Source organism: Phascolarctos cinereus, unplaced genomic scaffold (genome assembly GCF_003287225.1).
Source record: "Phascolarctos cinereus isolate Bilbo 61053 unplaced genomic scaffold, phaCin_HiC Scaffold_8;HRSCAF=390, whole genome shotgun sequence".
Taxonomy (NCBI): Eukaryota; Metazoa; Chordata; class Mammalia; order Diprotodontia; family Phascolarctidae; genus Phascolarctos; species Phascolarctos cinereus.
The window spans coordinates 44,364,909-44,392,187 of NW_027556291.1; positions in this window are offsets into that span (position 1 = coordinate 44,364,909).

The window sequence follows — 27,279 nt, forward strand, 5'->3', positions numbered from 1 at the left end:
CTAAGTCAGTAACGTCTCTCACATCTCTGCTCAAACAGTCACCACCCTAGTTCAGACCCTTATCACCTCCTCTGGACAAATACAACAGCTTCCTGATTGTTCTCCAAAGCTTTCAATCTCTCCCCTCTCCAATCCATCCCCTGTGACCAGTACAATGCCCTGTAAACAGTAGGCACTTGATAAATGCTCTTTGACTTGATTTTACCAAGATGAGAATAACAACTGGACCAGATCAAGTTGACATACACACACAAAATCTGCTTTGGAGGTGATACCATTTTGAAAGTCTCAAAAGATTGATTTTTAATTGCTAGAGAAAAATATGGACAGTATTTTTATCCCCAAAAGGGCAGTCAAAAGGACATCAATAATCATTGACCTATGTTCCTACTTTCTCCTATTTTCTCATCTACATAAAATTATTTTGAGAATGATCTACCCATGTCTTGAGGGTGTTCTTGATGAAATTCTAAGAGAATAAGTAGCCTTTCATGGATGATTTTCTACAGCAGATAAAATCTGCACAATCCCTTAACTGAATGAAAGGGCCTCTCCAGTGCTCCACAGTGCTTATTGTTTGTTGATTATGAAAAAGAAACATTTAATGCAATGAAGGAAAATGCACCCTCAAAGGCTATTCTCCAACAAGGCATATGTTATGATGATGCAAAATTCCGTGACAGAAGAGCAACAGAAATAATTTGACTCCATTACCATCTAATTATCAATATCAAGTGGGGCATAAAGGAGGGAGGACTACATGGAGGATCTTGTCCATGTTGTTGTTCAGTTGTTTTCAGTTGTGTCTGACTCTTTGTATCTCCATTTGGGATTTTCTTGGCAAAGATATAGGAGTGGTTTGCCATTTCCTTCTCTAGCTCATTTAACAGATGAGGAAACTGAGGCAAATAGGGTGAAGTGACTTGCTCAGGGTCATAGAGCTAGTCACTATCTGAGGCCAGATTTGAACTCAGAAAAATGAGTTTTCCTGACTCCAGGCCCAGCATTCTATCCTCTACAGTGCCACCTAGCTGCCCCTCCAGGCCTGGTACTCTATCCACTGCAGCGCTTCCTAGATGCCTGCAATCTTTTCCATGGAGAAGAGTTAAACAGAATGAGAAGGCTTAAACACGTTATGACCTGCTCAGATGGAGAGAGGGCTTTCATGCATCAGATTATGGACACACAGAGATATTGAAAAATAACCCTGTCCTTCATCTACTTGATTATAATCTCCTCAGAGTCTGCAACTTTGCCTAATTTCTTTATCATTCTATCTCCCCAGAACGTAGCACAGAGTATTGCACATGGTATGGGCAGACTGGACTTGTTATTTCATTCATGTCAAGAGTTTCTGGATGAGAAATTCTACCAATTCTGCCTCTACCAGTGCAGATTGGCACTTTCTCTGTAACTTCTAGTCTTCAAGAGTTGCCTGGGCTACTAAGAGTTTCATGTCTTCCCCAGGGTCACACAGTACATGTCAAAAGCAGGGTTTGAACCCAGGTCTTCCCAATTCCTGTACTAGATCTCTTTTCACTACTCTGTGCTGCTTCTGTGTGCACATAAGAGTCACTTTGAAATGTTTGTGAAATTGAACCAAATGGAATTCAAAGGCTATGAGAAAAATAAGAAAGTCTGAAATTTGAAAGGAGAGAAAGAACTTTGGAAGTGCCAGAAGGTGAATTTAGCAGGAGACTCCTTCTCATCCATGGAAGGAAACAGAAGACCCTGCTTTCTCTTCCCTTTGTATCCAAGGCTACAATTAAATATTGCTGAGACAAGCTGATTTACAATGAAAATAGTTTACATTCCCCCAAAGTCAAAATTAAAAGAGAGTAAAATGACATAAATAGACCACTTCTTAACTCGAAGGCAATTCGTTTCATCCCAACCTTCAATTCTCTTGGTTATTAATCAGGAATTTGTCCCTTATTAAAACCATATGTTTGAGTAGATGCGGACAAGCCAATGAACCAGTCTGTATTTCAGCTAACCCATCTGTCAAATGGGGCTCCAGGCCAGCCCAGGAAAAATTATGAAGTAGACAAAGGTTGTTTTTGGCATCCTCTTCCACCTCTTTCTTTCTGGGCCCCTTTTCCTCTATTAATGCTGCCCCTCCCTTTAGCACCCAGGGGCCCTCATGCTGTCCTGGTCTCTCCTATAGTATCAGGGAGGATAGCCACACTTTTGGGGGCTTTGTGTGTTACTGCCTCGTGGGAGCATTTGCATTTTTAGGAAGAATGAAGGGAGAAAGGGGGAAGGCAGTGCTTGACACAAAGGAATGAAGAAGCTTCTTAAGAGTTGCCATTGTTGCATTCTTTGTCTCTGTATCCCTCGCACAATGCCTGGCACATAGTGCAGAGGTTTTTGCTAAATACTTGATTGATTAATTAATTGGTCCGAGGTTCTGACATGCCATACCAATAAAATGAAATACTCAAATAGTGATTTTTTTAAATGTCCCCTTAATTAGGAAGAAGGGGGGGGACATGATCAGCAAATGCTACAATTTTAGTGCTTTTGTGTTCATTTATTCACTTATTTGTTAGGCTTTTAAAATAGCATCCTTCATCTAAAATTTCCACATGCAACCACAATGAAACCTTCCCTTCAAAGATTTTAAACAGAATAGCAATCCCAGATCTGCCAAGGTCATGTGACCTTGGGAAACTCACTTCCCTTTTCTGGGCCTCAGTTTTCTTCTCTGTCAAATGAAAGAGTTAGCTTAGATGATCTCAATGGTGCCTTCTATCTCTACAGCCTGTTGCTGTTCAGTAATTTTTCAGTCATGTCTGACTCTTCATGACCCCATTTGGGGTTTTCTTGGCAAAGATACTGGCATGGTTCGCCGTTTCCTTCTCCAGCTCATTTGACAGATGAGGAAACGGAGGCAAACAGGGTGAAGTGACTTGCCCAGAGTCACACAGCTAGTAAGTGTCTGAGATCAGATATGAACTCAGGAAGAGGAGCCTTCCTGACCCTAGGCCTGGCACTGTATCCACTGAAGCGCCACCTAGTTGCCCTAACTCTAAAGCCTATGATCCTACTAATCCAGCAGTTTCATGGCATCATGGAGCCATGGAAAGAGCTTTGACCTGGGGGTCAAGAAGACCTGGGTTCAAATCCTGGCTTGCCCAATAATTTCCTGTGTGACCTTAGAAAAATCACTCATTTCTGGGCCTCAGTTTCCTCATCTGTAAAATGAGAGAATTAGACTAGATGATATGTTAGGCCCCTCTAGTTCTGGCATTCTATGTTCTAGGTACAGTTTGTCAACTGTTGTAGTTAAGATTTTTTTTTCAGGTACAGGTTGACTCATTGGCTTCTGAGGTTCTTTCCAATGCTAAAATTCCATGATTTCTGAGAAATAAGCATTTATCTTACAGTTGCATATTTACATGTATTATTAGTCTCAACAGATTGGAAACTCCTTGAGGTTAGGGACTGTTTCATTGTAATCTTTGTACCCAAGACGCCTATAAAACACAGTGACTGGTATTAAAAGGTATTTTACAAACGCTTTCTGGTTAGTTGATTGGTTGATCAGTGACCTTCCATTCTTGGTGATTCTTGTCCATAGTGTTAGATCGTGACCTAAACAATAATGCACAGGGCTAAGGATCTATGAAGATTCTCCAGGGAGGTAGATGGCATAATGAAAGAACACAGGGTTGGGAGTTTTATGGCCTGGGTTCTAGTCAGCTCCACTCTTAAATTGATCTGTGACCTTAGGTCTCATCCCTTCTCTGGGCCTCAAGTTTCCTCCTCTGCCAAATGAGAGGGTTGGGCTAGCAAGGTTCGAAGGTCCCAGCCAGCTCTGACAGTCTATGATTCTAGGAATTTCTTATCCTGCCACTGGGGAAATGAAAACACTGTGAATCCAGAAGTGATTTGTTAGCCACTGAGAGGCCAAATGCCTCCAATGGCAGTAGGCCATGAGCCAAGCACGCGATTCCAGCCGTTGCCACAGACTCGGCTTCAGTTCCCACCTCAATCTCTCTGACTGGAAAATGAAACTAGAACACTCTTCCATTCCTCCCAAGACTGCTGTGCAGGGGGAAAAGGAAATTGAGTTTCATGTAAAGTATACTGCAGAAAAGAAAAAAAAAAGAAATGTTCTAGAAATGTCTTCAAAAATGCAACCACCAAAGAAAGCAGTGGTCAAGCTTCATTTACACAATTGCCAAATGGGCTGAAATTCACCACTCTGGGGCTAGTTACCAAGAGAGCCAAGGATTGTGCTGTGCTTGATATCCCTTGATGGTTCAGTTATCAAAATCATGGACATTAGTGACAGGAGACACTAAATAATAAAACTCAACACTAGGTCTTAATCTGAATCATCTCTCATAATTCTTCCACAATTCAAATAGTAATCTCATAATTAATTTTCTCAATAAAAGACATAATGAAGCATGTAGTCTTTGAATAATCATAGACAATGGGAGATAAGTTAGAAACTTGAAGAGTCAAATATCCTGGTTTCCTAAGAGGGGAAAGGAATGGATTCCAGAAAGACAGCAGTAAACTTGGAATCAATCCCTACCAAAATTCTGGAACAGATTATTCAACAAGTGATTTGTGAGTATTTAGAAAAGAATGACAGCGACAACTAGACATTAATGTGGGCTCACTAAGGGATGCTCAAAGATACAAGATGTTTACTATTTGTGTTGCCTTGGGTAAGTCACTTAATTTCCTAGGTCTCCATGTCCTCATGTGAAAAATAAAGGGATTAAGCTAAATGGTCTCTGAGGCCACTTTCAGCTCTACTTCTATGACCTTATCTGTTCCTAAGAACAAGTCATCCAAACAAACATTATTTCCTTTTTTGATCGGCCTATTAGATTTTTTAATCAGAAAAATCATATAAATAAATCATATCTTGATTTCAGAAAGGCAATTGGTAAAGCCATAGTTTTTTGGGTGTTTTTTTTTTTGTATAATATATGGGCTATATAGTTAAGTGGATTTGGAACTGGTTCAACCTGGAAAGAAGTCTGTAGTGGAATGTCACCAAGCTCTGTCTATGGCTATAGACTAATCAATATTCTTAATCAATTACTTGAATAAAGACATTCAATTGAATTTGATTGAAGAACATCTATCAAATACCTATCCTGAAGAGTGTTTTACTATGATGTGGGAATACAAAAATAAATATAGTATAGATTCTTCTTTCAAGGAACCTGCAAACACATGGATGGAAACTGCATATGTGTGTACATACAAATGTTTATACACATATACATGTATACATATATACATGCATGTATATATTAATATATAATATATGGTTGGAAACTATGTATATATATATGTACATAAATATATGCATATATACAGTTGGAAACTGTGTTTATGTGTGTATATATGTAGTTTCCATCCATTTGCTTATAATAGATACACATATGTATGCATGTATACATATATGTGTATGTTTATATATGTAAGAGGGATAAAATCCAATTTGGCTGGAGCCTACATTATGTGGAGGGGCATATTATGAGATGGGAATGGAAAGCTAGGTTGGAACAGGAACACAGAAGGTCTCAAATGTCAGGAGCAGGAGTTGATACTTTATTCAGGAGGCAGTTGGGAGCCCCTGGAATGATATGACCAGAGTGACCTATTAGGAAGGTTACTTAAGTATTAATGTGAAGGATGGGTTGTTGTTGTTGTTGTTGAGTCGTGTCTGACTCTCCGTGACCCCATTTGGGGTTTTCTTGACAAATACTGGAGTGGTTTGCCATTTCCTTCTCCAGCTCATTTTACAAATGAGGAAACTGAGGCAAATGGGGTGAGGTGATTTACCAATGGTGACCAGCTAGTAAGTATCTGAGGCCAGATTTGGACTCAAGTCTTCTTGATTCCAGGACCAGTGCTCTATATACTGCATCAAATAGCTGTTAAGGATGGATTAGAGAAGGGGGAAAGACCAGTGGGCAAATGAGAAGAAAGGAGTACCTGAACTAAGGTAGTTTCAAAGGGATAGATAAAAAAAGTAGTCGTGGGAATAGAATCAACAAGACATTGGAGCTGACCAGATTTAGAAGGAAGAGACAAGAAAGAGACAAGGATGACTCAAAGTCAACATGTGTAGGTGTGCATAGATCACAGGCTAGGAGTGCCAGCACCCCCTGGGAGAGCATTCCCATTAATCCTGCCCCTGAGAGTGAGGGTAGAAGCCAAGATATATGTATTTCTCCTGCCTTCAGAGATGCTTCCCCCCTTGGAAGTCTTAAAACAGAGGCTGGACAACCATTTGCTGATTATAGTATAGTGAGGATTTCTTTCAAATCTGATTTAGACTAGATGACCACTAAAGTCCCTTCCAACTCTCCAATTTTGGAGTTCTGTGGCAAATGATGATTAGTTCTATTTTAGACATAGGATTATAGATTTAGAGCCAAAAGAGACCATAGAAGTCATTTAGCCCATCCAACTTGTTTTACAGATGTTGAACCTGAGGCCCAGAGAGGGGAAATGACTTTCTCATGGATTATGTGGCAGAGCTGGGATTTGAACCCAAGTCTTCTGAACCCATATCCAGTATTCTTTCCACTACACATATTGAGTTTGCAATAGCAGTAGGATGTTCAAGCAGAGTTATGTAGCTGTCAGAAATCTCAGATGAGGAGCCTGGGGAAAGGTTGGAAGGGTGGGAAAGACTTGGCAGTAGTCTGCATAGAGGTGAGCATTGAGAAGCTATGGAATAGATGAGATCACCAAGGGAGAGAAGATAGGTGCACCAGAGGAAAGCCTTGGAGAATGCCTACATTCAAAGTAGGGGAAAAGGATGAGGAACCAGACAAAGGAGATAAAGAAAGAAAATTGGAAGGTATTCAGTCAGTAAGCATTTATTAAGTGCCTACTATGTGCCAGGCACTGGGCATGCAAAGAAAGGCAAAAGACAGCTCCTGCTCTCAAGGAGCTCACAGAGAGATCAGTGTCACAGTAGCTAAAGGAGGAAAATGGTGTCAAGGAGTAAGCTATGGCCAACAGCCTTCAATGCTACAGAGAGATCAAGGGGAAGAAGGACAGAAAAAATATCACAGGATTATTTTTAGTCAGAAAGCCATTAGTGACATTGGAGAGTGTAGTTTTGATAGAATGGTGGAGTGGGAAGCTAGGTAATAATGGGGTGAAGAGAGAGTGGGTGGTAAGCAATTGGAGACATCAAGTGTAGACACCTCTAAAAGTCTGGCACCAAATTTTCAGATGACACAAAGCAGAGCAAGGTAGTTAATATAATAGACAACCAAACCAAGCTCCAAAATGAGATCAACAGGATGAAAATAGGTCAAAATCAACTGGATGAACCTTAATGGGAATAAATATGAAGTCCTACATTTTGGTTAAAAACTGATCCAACAAGACTCACGATTGCATGAGGATAGGCCTAGGGGAAATGGTTTGGCAATCATTCTAGTGAAAAAGATCTTAGCCTTTTAGTTGACCAAAAGCTCGATTTGGCCCAATTGCATAATGTGGCTGCTAACAAAGCTTACAAGAGCTTAGCGTGTGTTAATCAAAGTATAGTGTGCCAGTCATGGGAAAGGAGTAGTCTGCCCTGGTCAGACCGCATCGGGAGTATTGTGTTTAGCTCTGGGCACCACGTTTTTAGGGGGGTATGGACCAGTTGGAATGCATCCAGAGTGGGTTACCAAGGATGATGATAAGGAGGTCTGGAAAATAGATGGCCCAGCCTGAAATAATTTTTTAACAACCAGACAATGTGGTGAATAGCTAGCAATTTTCTAGTTCTATAATGAGGATAAACAAACTCATGTTCTCTGTATGACAGCCATCAGCGATGTTGGCAGGCTTTAAGTGGGGGAAAAGTATGGCAATTGGAAAGGAAACAAGGGATATAGAGGAGTTACTGGAATTTCAGAAGATCTTGGAGCAAAAAATATTTCTTTTTATGCTCATCAGTGCCTCCCCACACTGAATGGCTGAAGAGCCACTACACAAGCTAATGAGCTGGGTCAATTAATTGCTAATCATTGATTCCCCTCTTAAGAATTTGCTGAACTTATCCTCTTTTAATTCACTCTCGAACTTCACGTGTTGAATTAATTGTATTGTCACTCCATTAAATATGAAAAACACGAGAGGCCAGAAAATTTAAACTGAAATGAACAAGTACAGTTTCATCTGATTAGCTGCATGGAAAACAGTGAGTACAGTGGATTCTGTTGTTCTAGAAACCTTAGAAATTACAGACAGGAAAAGGGCATCCAGTCTATTCATAAGTGGATTTTTGGCGAATGACTTATACATGATTGTCCTAAATAGTGAAGTCTCCTAGTATCAAATTATTTTAGAGATGGAATGTCCATAAAGCACTATATGGATGTATACACTCCAAACAATAATTATTTTTGGACTGGATCTGTGATTTCTTTGGTGTCCAGAGCTCCCAATAAGGAACTTCCTTTACCAGTGCTCTTTCTTTGCCACTTAAGAGAGTTCCCTGGGGTCACTGAGAAGTTGCCTGACTTTTCTAAGATCATGTAGTATGTGTCAAAGGGAGAATTTGAACCTGATCTTCTTGACTTCAGGATATCTCTCTATCCAGTATACCCTAGCTAATCAGCAGCAGCAGCAGCAGCACTATAAACAATAACAACTCATATTTGTATAGCACTTAAAGTTTACAAAATATTTTACAAACATCAACTTGTATGAACTTCACAACAACGCTTTGTTGTCCCCATTTTACACTTGAGGAAACTGAGGCTTGAAGAGATTAAATGACTTGCCCAGGTTAATATTGCCAATAAAGGGCTTTCTTGCTCTGAAGCTAGCTCTCCATCTACTATGCCATTCTGCCTCATGGTCGTTATTATTATTTTGTTCTCATCTTTTTTAATGGAGTTCATATAGAAATGGTCCTGGGACAAGTCTTGATCTTGCTATTATTCTTTTCTGTTGAATATTTTGCAGACTATTTTGCAAGTGGGTACAGTGCTCACTTTCTGTCCCTGAACAAACATATTGGGAGGTAAGCTCATCTTCTATAGGCTCAGTGAAAGCAACTGGGAGACACCTCTGGTAGCAGAGAACATGACGGGGATGATACGTTCCCCTTCCTGTTCCAACACGGTTTTGTCTCCTTTTGCTCTATCTCTGCATTTTGAAAGCATTTCATTCCATATAATTTGGAAATTGTGACTCTTCCATATGGCTATGTCTCTTTAAAACATTGTTCTCGATTTTTTATGGCTCAGTGGGTTAAGTCCAGCTGATTGTGGGCAACAGTTCTGTTTGTGATCATGCTCCATTTCCAGCTCCGTTTCGTGGCTGAATTCTCAAGGCTATTTGGAGATCTGTATTTGTAGTATCAAGAATTGTCATGTTAGTTTATGAAAGATAGCAAGCTCTTGGTGTCTAATTCTAGCCACTGGGTCATATATTGTTAAGTTTTAGGTAGATACTAAATTATTGCAGCCTGAAGTGATGTATTGTGCAGCCTTTACTGTTTCCTGATATAATCCACATTGAAAAATAAGCCGGGGATCCTTAAGGATAAGCTGTCTGTAATTTCTGGTAGTGATGATTTGGTCCTGAATTGCTATCATAAATTCCTTTGTTTCCATAAACAAATCTATCTATGTGATGCGGTCATTTGTTCAACACTTCTTGGTTGATATATTTTTGGCTGAATTCATGTGGATGCCATCCATAGAAGGCCTTTTGAGTCTACTCTTGGATCTTAGCTAGGATCTTAGGGTACCTAGGTGGTGCCATGAAGAGAGCACAGCTTCTGGAAGATCTGAGTGCAAATCTAGCCTCAGAAATGTCCTAGTTGTGTGACCTTGGGAAAGTCATTTAACTCTTGTTTGCCTCAGTTTCCTCATCTGTAAAATTGTGATAATAACACCTCGCTCCTAAGGTGTTTATGAGGATTAAATGACATAATAATTTCAAGGTGCTTAGTATAGTACCTAGAACAAAGTAGGCCTTTATAAAGGTTAGCTATTATTATTAGTATCATTAGCTGTTTCATAAGCACTATCTGGAGGTCAACCACTTTCAGTTACATTTGAAAAATCCAATGGCATGTACCCATTTTTAGCCTTTACTATTGTTTAGGTAAGTGATGTCTTCTTGTTCCAAAATTATTTCTGTATGTTTTTAACCTGTTTATGATGTGTTCTGAGAATGTCTATTAATCCTCTTCCTTGTTATTATTATTCACCAGTAGGCTGCCCACTAAGTAATGAATTCTTTAGCCATGACAATCTGTGAAACAAAGAAAAGTCCAGACTGATCCTCAGGCCTGTGCAGCCAATTCAGCTGTTGTAGTGATGGTAGCATAAAGTGGTAGCAGAGGATGCAAAGGATCCACCCAGGGTTTAGACCATCTTACAAACATTCATTTAATTTTTGTTACTCTAAATGGGAATCCAACAAATTGAAATGCCTGGATCTTCCTCTAGATCACACCCACTAACTTTGAGCATCCCTCAAGACTTTGTCATGAGTTCTCTTTTCCTGTCCCTTTATTACACTCTCTCCTTTGGTGATCTGAGTGAGCAATAACCATGCAGATAATAACCACATCTACCTACTCAGCCCTAGTCTCTCTCCTGAACTGTGGTCACACATCTCCAACCGCCTCTTGGACACATGTCTGACAGATCTCATTATCTATGCTCCTGTCCTAACTTCCCTTCTTCCTAATTTTCCTATTACTGTCAAGAGTATCGCCATCACCATCGCCACCAACCTCCCAATCACCCAGATTCACAACCTCAGTGTCATTCTCCACTTCTTGCTCACACTCATCCCACATATCCTATCTGTTGCTATGTCATGTCTTTTCTATAAACCACTTCTTTCTATTCATATAGCTACCACTCTGGTGTGAGCCCTCATCATTTCATGCTGAACTATTGCAATAGCCTTCTAATTAGTCTCTCTATCTTGTCTCTATCCACTCCAGTCCATTTTCTATTCAGTTGCCATAGTGATCTTCCTAAAGCTATCCAACAACATCACCCACCCTACTCAGTGAGCTCAAGAGGCTACATATTGCCTCCAGAATAAAACATAAAATCCTTTGTTTGGCTTTTAAGGCCCTTCACAAATTAGCTCCTTCCTACCATTCCAGTCTATTTACACTCTGCTCCCCTTTGTGTACCCTATAATCCATCTGCACTGGTCTTCTTGATGGTCTTCACAAATAACACTCTATCTCCTAACTCCATGTCTTTTCATTAGCTGTCCCTTATGTCCGGAATGTTCTTCAGCTCAAATCCTAAATTCTGAAGAAAACCTTTCCCAGTCTCCTCCCCTACCCCACTGCTAGTACCTTCACTCTGAAGTTACCTTCCATTTATACAGTATATATCTTATATGTGCATTGTTATTTACATGTTGCCTCTCCCATTAGAATGTGAATCTTTTGAGGGCAGGGAACATGTCTTTGCCTTTCTTTGTAAACATAGATCTTAGCACAGTGCCTGGCACACGATAAGCAATTAATAATTACTTGTAGGTTGATTGACTGTTTGACTGACATGCTACTGAAGAATCAGAAATAGATAAATATTGCCATTCTCAAACCCAAAGACACAAAGAACTTGCAGCTTAATAGAAGGATGTCTCACAGATCCTCCTTGGAGAGGAGGGTCCAAAGGTTGGCTCAGTTGGTTTCATTTTGCATCCAAAGACAATAAAAACTTCCATTTTCTAGAATACTTGATCATCGCAACTTGCAGGGCTCATAATCAGTGTATCCAAAAAGACCACCATGAAAATGACTTTAGATTATGAGCCAACATCTTTGGAAAAGATGAAGAGGCAAAGAGTTCCCATAAACAATGTGACATGTTCCTTCAAACCAAGTCAGCATAGACCTGGTGACTTCAAAACAAAGATAGGCACAGGGGAAAATGGCTTATATGTATAATATACATATACACGTTGACAATTTTGAGATTAGAAATGATTGAATCCAAAAGCTAGTAAAAAAACCCATTATGCTTATATGATGATGATGATATTTGATATAAAAGAGTTGATGAAGTTGGTTTTATCATGTATCCAAAGACAATAAGAAACATCATTTCATGGCACATTCAGTCATCTCATATTGAAGTGTTCATGATAAGTATTTGCAAAAAGACCACTATGAAAACAATTGCAGTTTATGCATGAACATCTGTTGCAGAGGATGAAGAAGCAGAGAAAGTCTATTAAAAACTCAAGACCCTCCACATTAAATCAACACATACTTTGATACTCAGTTGTTTCACTGACAAGTTGGAAATAGACAACGTCAGCAAAAATATGTTGAAAAATCCAATGGATCAGGCTTAGGGAATGAGAGAATCCAAAGAGTTATAGACTTCCCAGAAGGCTCATCCCCACACACATCATAAAGACTTTTCTGAGGAAAAAATCAGTCCAAAGACATTAGACATGACAAGCACCAAATATTAAATTGATTATTTTCTAATGGTCAGGAAACAATAATAATGTGGGAGTCATTCCTGAATCAACTGTCTGTGCATAGTCAGAGGACAGATTTATTAGAACAAGGATAAAAATTAAAATAAAGCTAGAAGAAAGAATAAAAACAAAATAAATATGGTGTTCAATTAGAAAAATCCAAACCTGACCAATTTAAATAGTTAATTGATCTCAAAAATTTACATGGAGGGAAGAAAAGACATCAACATGGATTACAATAATTTCATACAGAAATTTAATCAATATAGTCCAAGTACCATAATGAAGAGATTCAAAGAGCCTAAAAAGTGCCTTAGTTAGCAAACACTTCACTTACTTGGCAAATGAAGAAAGATGATGACAATGACAACACTAGTTTAAGAAATAAACTCATTTATCCAATCTACACAGAAGGATGGTAGAAGATTAAGAACAATATTGCATCATAAAACAGATAACACTTATGGAAAACTTGGTGATAGACCCAACTAAGGAGGATCATCCTAAGGGCATTTAATGATGGACCTAAGAGGACAACAGATAAATGATGGAAAAGATCTGCAAAATAATTATGACAAACTTCTTTCAATAGCAAAGGGCTATAACACTTGGACTCTAACATCATAATCCCAAATGCCCTTCTAGAATGAGAATGAAGATGGGAAATTAGACTAAATGTACACATGTTGAGGGCATTGTTGAGGGATTGATTCTCGAGGTAGGTAAAGGAAGGGAAGATAGCAGAGATGTGTAAAACAATCTCAGACATTATTATTACAAAAAAAGAACATCAGCAATGAAGTATGCTGGATTTGGAGTTGGAGAACTTGGCTTTGAATCCCAACTCTACCACTTACTATCTGTGTGACCTTGCATAAGTCACTTAACTGCCCTGGGCCTCATTTTCCTCATCTATAAAATGAATGGTTTGGACTTGATGGCCTCTAACATCTCTTCCATCTCTAAATCTATGATCCTATGATCCTATCAGCCTATACATCTACTTTCTCATCCATATAAAATAATATCTATACACACATCGGAGGTATCCTCAATAAGGTTATTTAAAGGGAACATTCAGGTTTTAGCAAGGAATGCTCCACAGTAGACCATATCTTTACCATCATATGTGCACTTGTAAACAATATGAGATCCCACTACACTTATTGTTTGCTGGCTATTAAAAAAAAAAAAAGCATTTGGCTCTATAGAGAAAAACTCTACTTTAGAAGTGTCTCCTATGCTTAGGTCAAAATTATTCAAGTTTTCATGAAATGTGTAACAACAGATTGCCATAATCAATTAATATCAGTCAAAGTATAAAAAAAGGAAACATATACTTAGGAAAGGTTTTTGCCACCATTATAGAAAAGATACAGCACAGAGTCTGGGGGGGGGGTTTCTTCTAATTTTAATTTTTTTCAATTGCATGTAAACAAAATTTTTTAACATTTGTTTTTTTTAAATTTTGAGTTCCAAATTTTCTCTCCTTCCCTCTCCTTCCCTCTCAATGAGAAGGCAAGCAATTTGATATAGTTTATAATATGTAATTATGCAAAACATTTCCATATTAGCCATGGGTTGTAAAAGAAAACACAGATCAAAAAACAAGAATAATATAGAAAGTTTTAAAAAGTATGCTGCAATTTGCATTCCTATACCATCAGTTCTTTTTCTAGGGATGGATAGCATTTTTCATCATAAGCCCTTCTGAATTGTCTTGGATCATTGTATTGCTGAGAATAGTTAAGTCATTCACAATTGATCATCTTACATTGCATTTTGTATCAGTTCACGTAAGTCTTTCTAGGTTTTTCTGAAAGCATACTGCTCATCAAGTCTTATAGCACAATAGTATTCCATCTCAATCATATACCACAACTGCTCGGCCACTCCCCAGTTGACAGGCATCCCTTCAATGTCCAATTTTTTGCCACCACAAAAAGAGCAGCTATATTTTTGTATTTATAAGTCTTTTTCCTTTTATCTCTCTTGGATACAGACCTAGTAGTGGTATTGCTGGGTCAAAGGATATGCACAGTTTTATAGTTCTTTGGGCATAGCTTCAAATTGCTTTCCAGAATGGTTGTATCAGTTCACAACTCCACCAACAATGCATTAGTGTCTCAATTTTCCCACATCCCCTCCAACATTTGTCATTTTTCTTTTTTTTTTTTTATCATATTAGCCAACCTGATAGGTGCAAGATAGTATCTCAGATTTGTTTTAATTTGTCTTTCTCCAAAGTCTAAGTTCTGAAGAGAGATTCCGTATAGATTATAAGATCCACCAAATGCTCCTGTTTGTGGATAACATTGTGCCAATTGCATCAAGAACTGGGATATTGTAGAACTGTCTCAGAAGGATGCATAATCATTCAAAAGAGTTTGTTATTTTCTTTTTCAACAGAGTTTGTTCTAACCATCTATATGGAGAAAATCAAGCAGATAAAGAATGGTTATTGTCCAAATTTTTATATGAAGTTAGATGGATTACCTGCAGAACTTATCCATAAGTATGAGTGTTTATCCTGGACAGACTGCAAATGGACAATATTTTGTACACAAAATTGAACAGGTTGCCTTTAGGGTATTGAACAATATTTTTAATTACCTTAAACTTCTCCCTGAAACAGAAGTTCTTCTTCACAACCAATATTCTAACAGTGTTTTATATGACTATGACTCATAGAACATTATAGTCTACAAAGAAATGAAAATTAGTTTCACCCAGAGGACAACAGGGAGGCACAAGATGGGCATGTACAGGCTGCAACACATTACAAATAAGGAACTAGAAGGGAGAAATGGAATAAAAGATGTCATCAGAGAAAGGTATGAGCAAAAAAAAATAGACTGATCACACTGTGAGAGCAAGAGATAACTGATGGATAGTACACGTGCTCCACTGGTTGTTATTGTTTCTGGCTTTTGTCTTCATTTTCGAAGAGGACCAGTGACCCCATGGGTGATGTCTTGACGTGTGCGTGAATTGGATTTAAATGAGGCAGAGTTGCACAAAGTCACCAGTCTCATTCTCTCTTCCAGAGTCATTGAAGTCCAATGGCAAGACAAAAGTCAGGATGACTGACAATGGCCCAGGATGCAGTAGATGACCTTGGCATCTTCGATGCCTGACCAAGCTCTAAGCATTTAGCTCCACAGAGCCTGCTTCAGCTACCTTCATGGCTACTGGAACAAATTGTTCTCATCTGCCCATTCTGCCGGGGGAAGTCTTCACATGTGTGGGGTAGACATTCCTCTAACTCACCAACAGATTTGAGGCCTATTGGTTATCCTCAACCTGGTTTAGCCTATCTGCACTGATGATTTTACTGGGGTGTGGCTGCTGCACACCAGAGGTGCTAATCCTTCCTCAACACCCCATACCCACTGGTACCATTGCAAATAAGGAAGGCCTTAGGAGTATTGGGTGGACCCCTATGGCAAACTTATGTTAGGACATTGACAACAATTCCACCAGACGGGCAACTGTGTATGGTCACAGACCCATTTGATTGACTGAAACATTTGGGTTTGTCAAATGTACCTTCATGTGATTTTACCTCTGAATAGAGCTTAGTATTAGGTGGACTTAGTCTGAAAGAATTTGAAAGGTTAGAAACATCAAGAAGATAAAGGAACATTCAGTGAACATTGTGAAGATTTCATAAAATGTCAAGGCTCAAAGGGGCACCTCAGAGGCAATGGAAAATGACTCTTAAGATGAAGTCAAGAAATGACTGAGCCTGATTTAGTATACATAGAAGTAATCCATTTTATAATGATGCAAATATGCAGACACTGAGAGATTGATTTTCAAGCAATTCAAAGGGGAAAAATACCAAAATAATGGAGAAAAATCATGGACCGTACTACTTAAGAAGATAACCAAGATGGCATCAAATGCTGATGACACTTAATTATTTCTTTTTCATCTCTATAAAGGTCATTATGAGAATGATCCACATGTGTATGGGGGTATTCTTCATTGAACTAGGAGAATGGGACAGGCAAGCTTTCCCTCTACACTACTCACTTGGAGAGCTCATCTTCTCTCATTTGATTCAGCTAATGCCTCTTTGCAAATGATCCCCAAATGCCTATCTCCAGATCTGATCTTTATCTGAGTTCTGTGTTCAAATTTCCTATTGCTCACAGGATATGGACACTTGAATGTCCCACCATCACTCAAACTCAACATAATCGTAACTGAACTCATTACCTTCACCCTCCAACAGAGTTCTGAATTCTCCAAATTCCTGGCAATGGCACCACTATTCTCTTAGTCTTCCATGCTCCAGACTTCGAGTCATCTTTTCCTTCTTTTTCTTCTTTGTACTTCACATATGGATTAGAGTACTTATTTCTGAGGTTCCTTCCAACTCTGAGATGCTATAACCCAGATATCCATCAAGTGTTATAATTCTCTCATGGAAGTGACTCTTGTATCTATCCCCTCCTTCCCATTCTCACTGCTACCACCCTAGTCCAGACCCTCATCACCTCATGCTTGAACTTCTGTGCTAGGCTCCAAGTGTTCTCCTTGACTCAAAAAACTCCCCTTGCCAGACTATTCTTCCTAAAAACGTCCATACCATGTCACTACCCTACCCAAGAACTGGCAATGGATCACTATTGCCTAGTAGATAAATAGATCACTATTGCCCAACTCTTCATCAAGATCCTTCATAATCTGGCTTCACTTAATCTATCCAATTTCATGTCTGCACAATACGTGTGAATTATACTCCTTTATGAACCCAAATGAATAACACCTTTAAGAGGAAGCCAACTTAAAACCCCTATTAGGAATACTTGGGCCAAAAAGCTGGGGGCGGCGGTGGGGGGGTGGGGGACATATAGCAAAGTCTTAGGAAAGGAATGGGAAACCTAGCTCCTGCTTAATCTTTTGTGTTATTCAAATTTCCTTTCTTTATATTTGAAAGATTTTATTTTCCTGATTGCTCGTAGAATTTGTTATTTGCCATTGGAATTGTGACACTTAACCCTCATGTACCTTGGAGTTTGAAACGTTGTTGTTGTTGTTTTGACCCTGATGGCATTATATGGATTCTTTCTATCAATGCTTTGTTTTCTGTGTTCAAAAGTTCTGGGCAGTTTTCTTGCATTATAGTGTTCAAGTTTTTTGACTTGTGTTCTTCTGGGAGGTCTCTGATCCTTAAATTTTCTCTATACATCCTGTCTTTGAAATTAATGTGTTTTTCTTGTATGGCGGTCATGTGCTCTTTTAATTTTATTGATTCTCTTCTTCCAGATTGTCATTAACTTCAGTATATTTGTTTTCTCAATGAGCTGTTCTTGCTTTCATTTCTTTTTTTTCATCTCTTTCACTTGTCACCATGGATTCAAGTTTTTCTATTCTGATGTGCAGGCCATAAATACTGCCCTTTGTTCTAATCTAAATTCTTCTCTCAAGGTTCTGACTTGACATTTTTTTTTTAACAATTCTGGAACATCCTGCTACAGTTCCCTGTTCTCTTGGGAATCCACAGGGTTCTCTGCTCCCTCAGGTGTTGGTTCAATATCCTTTGTCTTGCAATATGTATTTAGATACATTTGAAATCTTTACAAGTCTTATTACTCATATTCTCTTCTGATTTTAGTACCTTGACTATTGATTTATCTGCTTGTGCTCTGGGTTTTTAACTGAGTTTTCTCCTCCTGAGATCTTTGGTGATTTTAGATTTTTTTCTTTTATATTCACCTGCCTCTCACTGTCAGGATCCTTTCCCTTTGATAGTGCATTTAACTCTCAGTTTGGTTCTCAAAACTATTTCAGCCTCCTTCCCCATTGGGGAATTCACTTTTCTCTTGCCTCTATCACTATCCCGAGTGACTTCTCCAGGGAAGGACTGACTCCAGTTGTGTGCCAGTCTCCCTTCCTTCAGTTCCCCTTACTCTTTAGTTCTCTGGCTGGTCTGAGTTTGTGTCTACTGCTTTTTGAAGGCTTGGGGGAGGGCAATGGAGTGGGTGTTCTGAGCTGAGTTTCTACTGCCTTAGGGGTTCCCTGACTAGGGGCCACACTAAGCAGTGTCCTCCTATACCTCCACCTCCTCCACATGTGGCTGGACGGAGTTGAGGTGCATTACTTGTTGCAACAGAACACTGGGGTAAGGGCAGGGGTAGCATGTCAGCAGAGACTGCAGGAACAGGGAAAATTCCTGAGTGGGTCCCACAGCATAAGCACATGGTCAGGTTAGGCACCATGCCAGAGGGAGGAGGCTTGTGGGAAAGGGATGCTTAGAGAGTCCATTAGGGGTTACCATTCTCTGCTATTAATTCATAAGGCTATTACCTTGTTCAGCTCCTTGGTTTCTTGAGTCTTGTGGAGTTGGTTGTAATTATTCTATCTATGGTGCATAATTCTTCTTTTGGGGGTTTCTTGAGAGTTAGTGGGGAATGAAGAAAATGTCTAGTCCTACTTCTCACTGATCTTGTTGACCTCCAGCCTCTCTCCATTTTAATCTATATTGAATACTGCCTTTACATTCATCTCCTCAGGTTTAAGGTCATTGCCACATGAAGTTATATTTCTTTCTTTTAAAAACTAATTAACATTTTATTTCTGCCTTTTGTTTTTACATCATGGCCATTTCCAAATATATCACACACATCCCCACCACCATCTAGTATGGTTTCCCTACTAACAAAGAAAAACAGCCAATACAGCATCCAGATCTGACAATATATTTGACATTCTGCTCCCATAGTCCTCATATCTCCAAGGAATGGAAAGGAGTGTATTTCCTCATTGATATGGTGTTAATTCTCTGGCCAAATCACAAGCAAACAGGAGAATACTTTGAGCCTCTAGGGAAGGGGGAGAACTGATGGAGCTATCTAATTGAAAGCACATCCTTTGACATTCTGATAAGAACCCCTGTGAACATCAGTCACCAGTCTTAATAAAAAAGTTGATGTCATCAAAATGAATATGGTCCTTATTTATTTAATTAACACTCTCTCTGAGGATATGATTTGGGAACTTCCAAGATGGTATTGTTATGCTTAAGATAATTTTTACTTTCTTCTCTGGCCCAGAAGATTCTTCAGGTATGAGTTGCTGCTGAATATTCCTCCCAAGCCTCATATTAGAGCTTAGACCCTGGGTAGGCAGGGAACTTGTATATGTTGGCACTAGTCAATTTCTGCATAATACTGATGGATTGAGAAATCCTGACTCATGGGGCTCAAGAAGGAGCAGCTAATTCTTCTGCCCCCAAACATTCTTTTATCTCTGATCTGAGTGCCTTTGAGAGTCCCCTTTTTTCTTAATGGATCTGAAGAGTTTTTGTTATATTCTATCTGGAGATGACAAAGCCTTTAATAATGTCTTTTCAGGCTGGCATTGTAGTTAATACTAATGCTTAGGAGAATGTGGAATCTGACATACACACACCCCCTCCTTTTCCCTCAGAAAAGCTTAATTAAAGTTAGGATGTTTAATCATGTAAATATATCTGATCCAGAACACTGAACATGGCCCTTAGACAGCCGAGAGTCTGACTGTAATATCAAAATGTGACATATTTCAACCAGTAGCCGAGTTTGGAGAGCATTCGCCTTTCCTTCTCTTAATTTTTCACTTCTTATCAGAGTTAGTGAAAAATAGATAAGAGCTATGGAGAGCTGGGCCGTGTAGCACAAAGAAGGATTATTTAGCTCAAAAGACAGAAGGAAGAGGCAGAGCCAAGTAAGTAAAGTAAAGGCAGGAACTTGCCTGAGTTCTACCCCAAGCCCCTCCAAATACCTTTAAATAATGACTCTAAACAAATTCCAGAGTGGCAGAACCCACAAAAAGACATAATGAAACAATTTTCCAGCCCAAGACCACTTAAAAGGTCAACAGGAAAGATCTGTTGCACCAGGGTGAGAGAGGAACACAGTTTGTTCAGGCCATGCCAGTGCAGACCAGGCTCCAGCAAACCAGGAGCAGGCCTTGGGGTGACTGAATCAGTGGCAGCAGTGGCAGTTTCCAGACCTCTCAGCCCACAGACAGTAATGGGATCAGACAATAGGTCAGAAGGAGATTTACAGGGGTCCCTTTCCTGGCATCAGGGGCAGGACTCTGTTGCATTGCCTGCATTTGAATTTGGGCCTCAGTCTTGGGTCTTAGTCCCATTGTGAGGAGGAGCACAAGCACAGCAGAACTTGTGGCCACAAGGGAGCAGAGACCCTGGTCACAGTTCCAGGGTTGAAAAGAGTACTTGTGGTCACTCACAAAACCATTGCATAGTACAGGAGAGTAGTAAACACACCTCTGCCTAGATCATGCCACCTTGGAAGGGCCTGAAACTTACAGGTCCCCAGAATTACCTCTGAAAACAGCTACACAAAAAACCTGAAACTTGGGACAGTGCCCCGTCCACTTGGGAAGCAGAGCCAAACTTTAGCACAGAGTTAAAAGTCAAGAAATAGGCTAGAAAATGAGTAAGCAACAGAAAAAAATTCTGAACATAGGAAGTTACTGTGGTGACAAGGAAGATCAAAACACACACTCAGAAGACAACAAAGTCAGAATTCCTGCATCCAAAGCCTCAGAGAAAAATATGAATTGTTCTCAGGCCATGGAAGAGCTCAAAAAGGATTTTAAAAATCAAGTAAGAGAGGTAGAGGAAAAATTGGGAAGAGAAATGAGAATGATACAAGAAAATCATGAAAAAAAGAGTCAATAGCTTGGTAAAGGAGGCACAAAAAGTACTAGAGAAAATAACACCTTAAGAAACAGAATAGGTCAGATGATAAAAGAGACACAAAAATGCAGTGAAGAGAAAAATGTTTTGAAAAGCAGAATTGGCCAAATGGAACAAGATATACAAAAATTCACTAAATAAAAGCATTCTTTAAAACTTGAAATTGTGGAAGTAAAAACTAATGACTTTATGAGACATCAAGAAAAAAATCAAACAAAATCAAAAGAATAAAAAATAAAAGAAAATGTGAAATCCTTCATTGGAAAAATAACTGACCTGGAAAATAGATCCAGGAGAGAAAATTTAAGAATTATTGGACTGCCCAAAAGTCACAAGCAAAAAAAGAGCCAAGAAATTATCAAAGAAAACTGCTCTGATATTCTAGAACCAGAGGGTAAAATAGAAATGGAAAGACTCCACTGATTACCTCCTGAAAGAGACCCCAAAATGAAAACTCCCAGGAATTTTATAGCCAAATTCCAGACCTCCCAGATAAAAGAGAAAATGCAGCAAGCAGAAAAAAGAAACAATTCAAATATTGTGAATCACACAAGATTTAGCAACTTCTACATTAAAGGGCTTGGAATATGATATTCCAGAGGGCAAAAGAGCTAGGATTACAACCAAGAATCACTTACCCAGCTAAAGTAAGTGTAATCCTTCCAGGGGGAAAATGAATATTCAGTGAAATAGAGAACTTTCAAGCATTCTTGATGAAAAAAAAAATAGAACTGAATAGAAAATTTAACTCTCAAATACAAGATAAAAAAAGAAGCATAAAAAGGCAAACAGGAAAGAGAAATCATAAGGGATTCAATAAAGTTAGACTGTTTATATTCCTACATGGGAAAATGACATTTATAACTCCTAAAAACTTTCTCATTATTAGGGCAGTTCGAAGGAGTATACATAGACAGAAAGCAGAGGTGTGAGTTGAATATGATGGTATGATTGTCTAAAAAAATAAAATTAAGGGAAGAGAAAGAAGAATGCACTGGGAGAAGGGGAAAGGGAGAGGTAGAATGAGATAAATTATCTGACATAAAAAAGACCTGAAAAAGATTTTATAGTGGAGGGGGAAATGGAGGAAGCAGGGAGAGGAGCACATGATTCTTACTCTCATCAGAATTAGCTCAAGGAGGGAATAATATACCCTCAGTTAGGTGTAGAAATATATCTTACCCTACAGGAAAATAGGAAGGGAAGGGGATAAGAGGAGTGGGGAGCTGATGGAAGGGAGGGCAGTTTATAGGGGAGGTAAAAGTCAGAAGTAAAAGACTTTTGAGAATGGACAGAGTAAAAGGAGAGAGAGGGTAGGACAAACAGGGGAGAAATAGGATGGAGGGAAATATATATTTGGTAATCATCACTGTGGAAATTTTTCACAATGAGTTTCTCTGATAAAGACTTCATTTCTCAAACATAGAAAACTGAGTTAAAATTATAGAAATAAGAGCCATTCCTCAATTGATAAATGGTCAAAGGATATGAACAGGCAGTTTTCAGACAAAGTAATCAAAGCTTTCTACACTCATATAAAAATGCTCTAAATCACTATTGATGAGAGAAATACAAATTAAAACTACTCTGAGCTACTACCTCACACCTATCAGATTGGCTAATATGACTGAAAAGGAAAATGATGAATATTGGAGGAGAATGTAGGAAAATTAAAACACCAGTGTACTATTGGTGAAGTTGTATTCTGATTCAACCATTCTGGAGAGCAATTTGGAACTATACCCAAAGGGCTATAAAACCATGCATACCCTTTCACCAAGTAATACCATTAGTAGGTCTATATCCCAAAGAGATTAAAAAAAAAACAAAAAGGGAAAGGACCTATGTGTACAAAAATATTTATAGCAGCCCTTTTAGTGGTGGCAAAGAATTGGAAATCAAGGTGATGCCTATCAATTGGAAAATGGCTGAACCAGTTGTTGTATATGATTGTGATGGAATACTATTGTGCTTTAAGAAATGGTGAACAGGATGCTCTCAGAAAAACATGGAAAGACCTAAATGAAGTGATAAAAAGTGAAATGAGCAGAACCAGGAGAACATTGTACACAGTAACAGCACTATTGTATGATGATCTACTGTGAATAACTGCGCTATTCTCAGCAATACAATCATCCAAGACAATTCTGAAAGGTGCTGTCCATCTTCAGAGAACGAACTGGCAGATCCTGAATGCAGATCAAAGATACTTTTTCTTTACTTTATTTTTCTTGGGGGTTTTTTGTCTCTATTTTCTTTCACAGAATGACATACATGGAAATGTGTTTGCATGACTACACATGTATAATCTATGTCAAATTGCTTGCCTTCTCAGCGAGGGTGGGGAGGGGAGGGAGGGAGGGAATTCGGAACTCAAAATTTGAAGAAAAAAAAAGAATGTTAAAATTGTTTTTACATGTAATTGGGAAAAAATAAAATCTTAAATAAGATTTTTAAAATAAATAAATAAAAATAGAATGTGTATGGGGGTCGAGAGGCAACTGTATTAAAAGTAGAATGTTGTGCCTGAAAAAAAAAAAGACAGAAGTTTTTTCCATGGTGAATTTGACATTTAAAGTATTGGCAGCTTGAACTTTAATATTTCTACTTGCTATAATAGCATCACATGCTTTCCCTTAATAACTTGGCCTGATACACCCCAAACCAAGGTCCATGAGTGAAAGGAGAAATGGTGATTATTTGACCAGAATAGATCGTTGTGACTTTGATCTCCAACACCGAATATATACCTTTCGAATGCCATTCAGAGAAGAGTTGCAATTTAATCAACAACTTTTATTTTTATTTCATTTTTCTATTTTACTGATATCTCTTATTTCTATATTACCTTTATTTCCCAATATATTCCCTCTCCCTCCCCAATCTAGAGAGCCATCCTTCGTAACATAGAATAAAGACAAAAAAGAAAAGAGCAGTTCTGCAAAATTAACCAACGTAGGAAGTGACTAGTACAATAGTGTTCCAAACTCAGATTCCTTCACTTTTGCAAAGAAGGGAAGGAGGTGCATTTTCCTATCTCTTCTTGCAGGCCAAGCTTTGTCACTGTAATTTTACAGCATTCAGTTTCAATGTTTTCTTCTTCCCGTTTAGATTGATATAGTCATTATGCATATTGTTTTCCTGATTTTGCTTACCTCACTTTATACCAGTTCAGATAAGTTTTCCCATGCATTTCTGTATTCTTAATAGTTGTTGTTACCTCCAGCTCAGCAATATTCTATTCTAATTTATAGAGCCATTCCATAATTGATAGATCTACTTTTCAACTTTTTTTTAAGCAGTGTTGGTATATAGGGACAGCATGTTGTTTTAGATAGAATTCTGGACTTGGAGTCACACAGAGATGGGTTCAAATCTCACTTCTGATTCTTACTAGTGGTATGATTGTGGGGGGGTCACTTTAGCTCTCTATGCCTCAGGCAACTCCTTTGAAGCCATTATTAATTTGTAGATAGGTTACAATATGCATTGGTAAAAAGAGTACCCATTCAGGGAGTTCCTATGCTAATGGAAATCACACATCTCAGTATTGCTACAGAGGCTCAAATGGTACCTGGAACATTGTTCTTGTTCAGTGGTTTTCAGTCATGTCTGACTCTTCATGACTCCATTTGGAGTTTTTTTGGCAAAGATACTGGAATGATTTGCTATTTCCTTCTCCAGCTTATTTTACAGATGAGGAAACTGAGGCAAACAGGGTAAAGTGACTTGCCCAGGGTTATACAGGTAGTAGGTGTCAGAGGCCAGATTTCAACTCAGGGAAAGTCTTCCTGACTCCAGGCCTGACACTCAATCCACTACGCCACATAGCTGCCCACTTGGAACATAGCAGAAGTTTCAAAATGCTTATTGATTGATCTATTGATTTTTGACTTGGTATCCCAAACACCTAGTACAGTGCTCAGCAAATAATGGCTTAATAAATGTACACTGGTAATAGATATAGCATTGGACTCTAGAGCAAAAAGGGCTTTGTTCCATTTCTCCTTCTTGCACAGTGCCTGGCACATAGCAGGTGCTTAATAAATGTTTACTGAGTTGAGTTGGAACCCAGCTACCACCCTGGTTTGAGGGAGATTAATGGCACTATGCTAGAAATGAACTAAAGAGGCAGTAGAGGATAGGGCATTTGACTTGAAGTCAAGAAGACTTTGGTTACATGGAGGTTAAATTGGCTAACCTCTAAGGTCCCTTCCAGCTTCCAACCTGTGACCCCCATATGTTCCTATGCACTGTGAGGAACCCTTTCAAAAGGTCCTTTGTTCCAAAAGGTAGAGGGATTGTTATCACTGTTTACAAATCCATATTCAACCATACAGTGACTAGCCAGTCCTCCTCTACTCACTGAACAAATTATATGCTGCCTACAGAGAAGTTATTTCCTATAGTGGAGCAGAAGGCTAAAAGAGGTGTTGACAAGCTCAATAAACATCCCAAGTTCCAAAAGAATAGATTGTGAACCGAAATTTGGAGAGTGTCAATGAGATTCTAAGATTCATCAAATTCTTTTCTAAGTTTCATTGAATTTAAATAGACTCTAAATGAATGGAGTACGTAGACTTAATTGAATCTAATTAACTTTTTTTTTCTTGCTACCTTTTGTGGAGTTAAACTTAAAATTGTAAGTATGTTCATGTGAAAACATGAATGCATCAGTTTACCTCCTAATTGAATGATTAGTCGTATCCGTGTGGTTCTAATATCTCATGCAGATCCAATGTCTGGAAAACAAGACCATTATCTATCTTCTAAGGCTGGGGCTAATTTTGCTGGTTTCCTGAATGTTGTTACCTTAAGAATTAATTTGCCTGGAGAACGAGGAAGAAAAGTTATTCTTCTAGTTTGCAGGAAAACACTCAGAGAGCGGGCTGGTTGTCATGGCCATGGCATAGCTGGGCAGAAGGAGGCCGAATCAAAGACTAATGCTTGGACTTTTGACAAAGAAAGACAAGGGTGCTGCGGAATCAAAGCAACAGAGGGAACGGTTTTCAATAGAGAACTTGGCACTAATTAATGGGGAAAGCCGAGAATGATCCAGCAACTGCTAGTATTGCAAATTTCCTTTTCTTTTGTAAAACATGCCCATATCATCTGTAATTTTTAAAGGATTTCAAGGAAAACTCCATGTGGGTAGAAGGGTAAAAAGTAGCTTTGAGCAAATGGAAGAGTGCTAGGCTTGGAGTCAGGACACCTTGGCTCAAATCTGGATTCTGTCACTTACTAGTTGGATGACCTCGGGCAAGGATGAGTTTCAATTTCCTCAGCCATAAAAATGGGGGTAATCAGACTTGTACTAGCTGCCTTACAAAGTTATTGAGAGGAAAGTGCTTTGTATACATTAAAGCCCTATAGGAAGGTGAAGGGTGGTGGTTTTTTAATCGCTCTTCAGACTGTTCAAGTCACCAAACCTAAGCACCCTGCTTCCCAGGGCACTGAAATATTAGATGTTTGCTGAGACATTTTTGAGGATCAATTTTTAAAACTGTAGACACTGAGAGAAGTTCAGGAGGACTGCAGGAATGCAAATGCCTTTTTTTAAGTTAAGAAAGTAGAGATTACAAACTAAAGACTGGTGACCTCGATTTTGATTCCTGGCAAAACTCTAGAATGTACTATAGTTGCTATTGTCCAGTCGTGTACGACCCTTCATGACCCCGTTTGGGTTTTCTTGGCAAAGGTACTGGAGTGGTTTGCCATTTCCTTCTCCATTGAAGCCAGTGGATCCATTTTATCAAGCATTCAGAGGTTAAATGACTTGCACAGCTACAGCTAGGACATGTCTGAGGCTGGATTTGAATTCAGGTCATCCTGACTCCAGGCCCAGTGCTCTATCCACTGAGCCACCAGCTGCCTCGGATTGTACTGTTAAAAGAATGGTTAGTGAACTTTGAGAAAAGGAAGCCAGCATGAGCTCATAAAAAACAGGTCTTGCCAGACTTATCCCATTTTCTTTTAAAATAGTTACTAGAGTAATTGGGCAGCTAGATGGTGCTGCAATAGAGAGAGTGCCTGGCCTGGAGTCAGGAAGACTCATCTTACTGAGTTAATATGGACACTCAGGAACTGTGTGACCC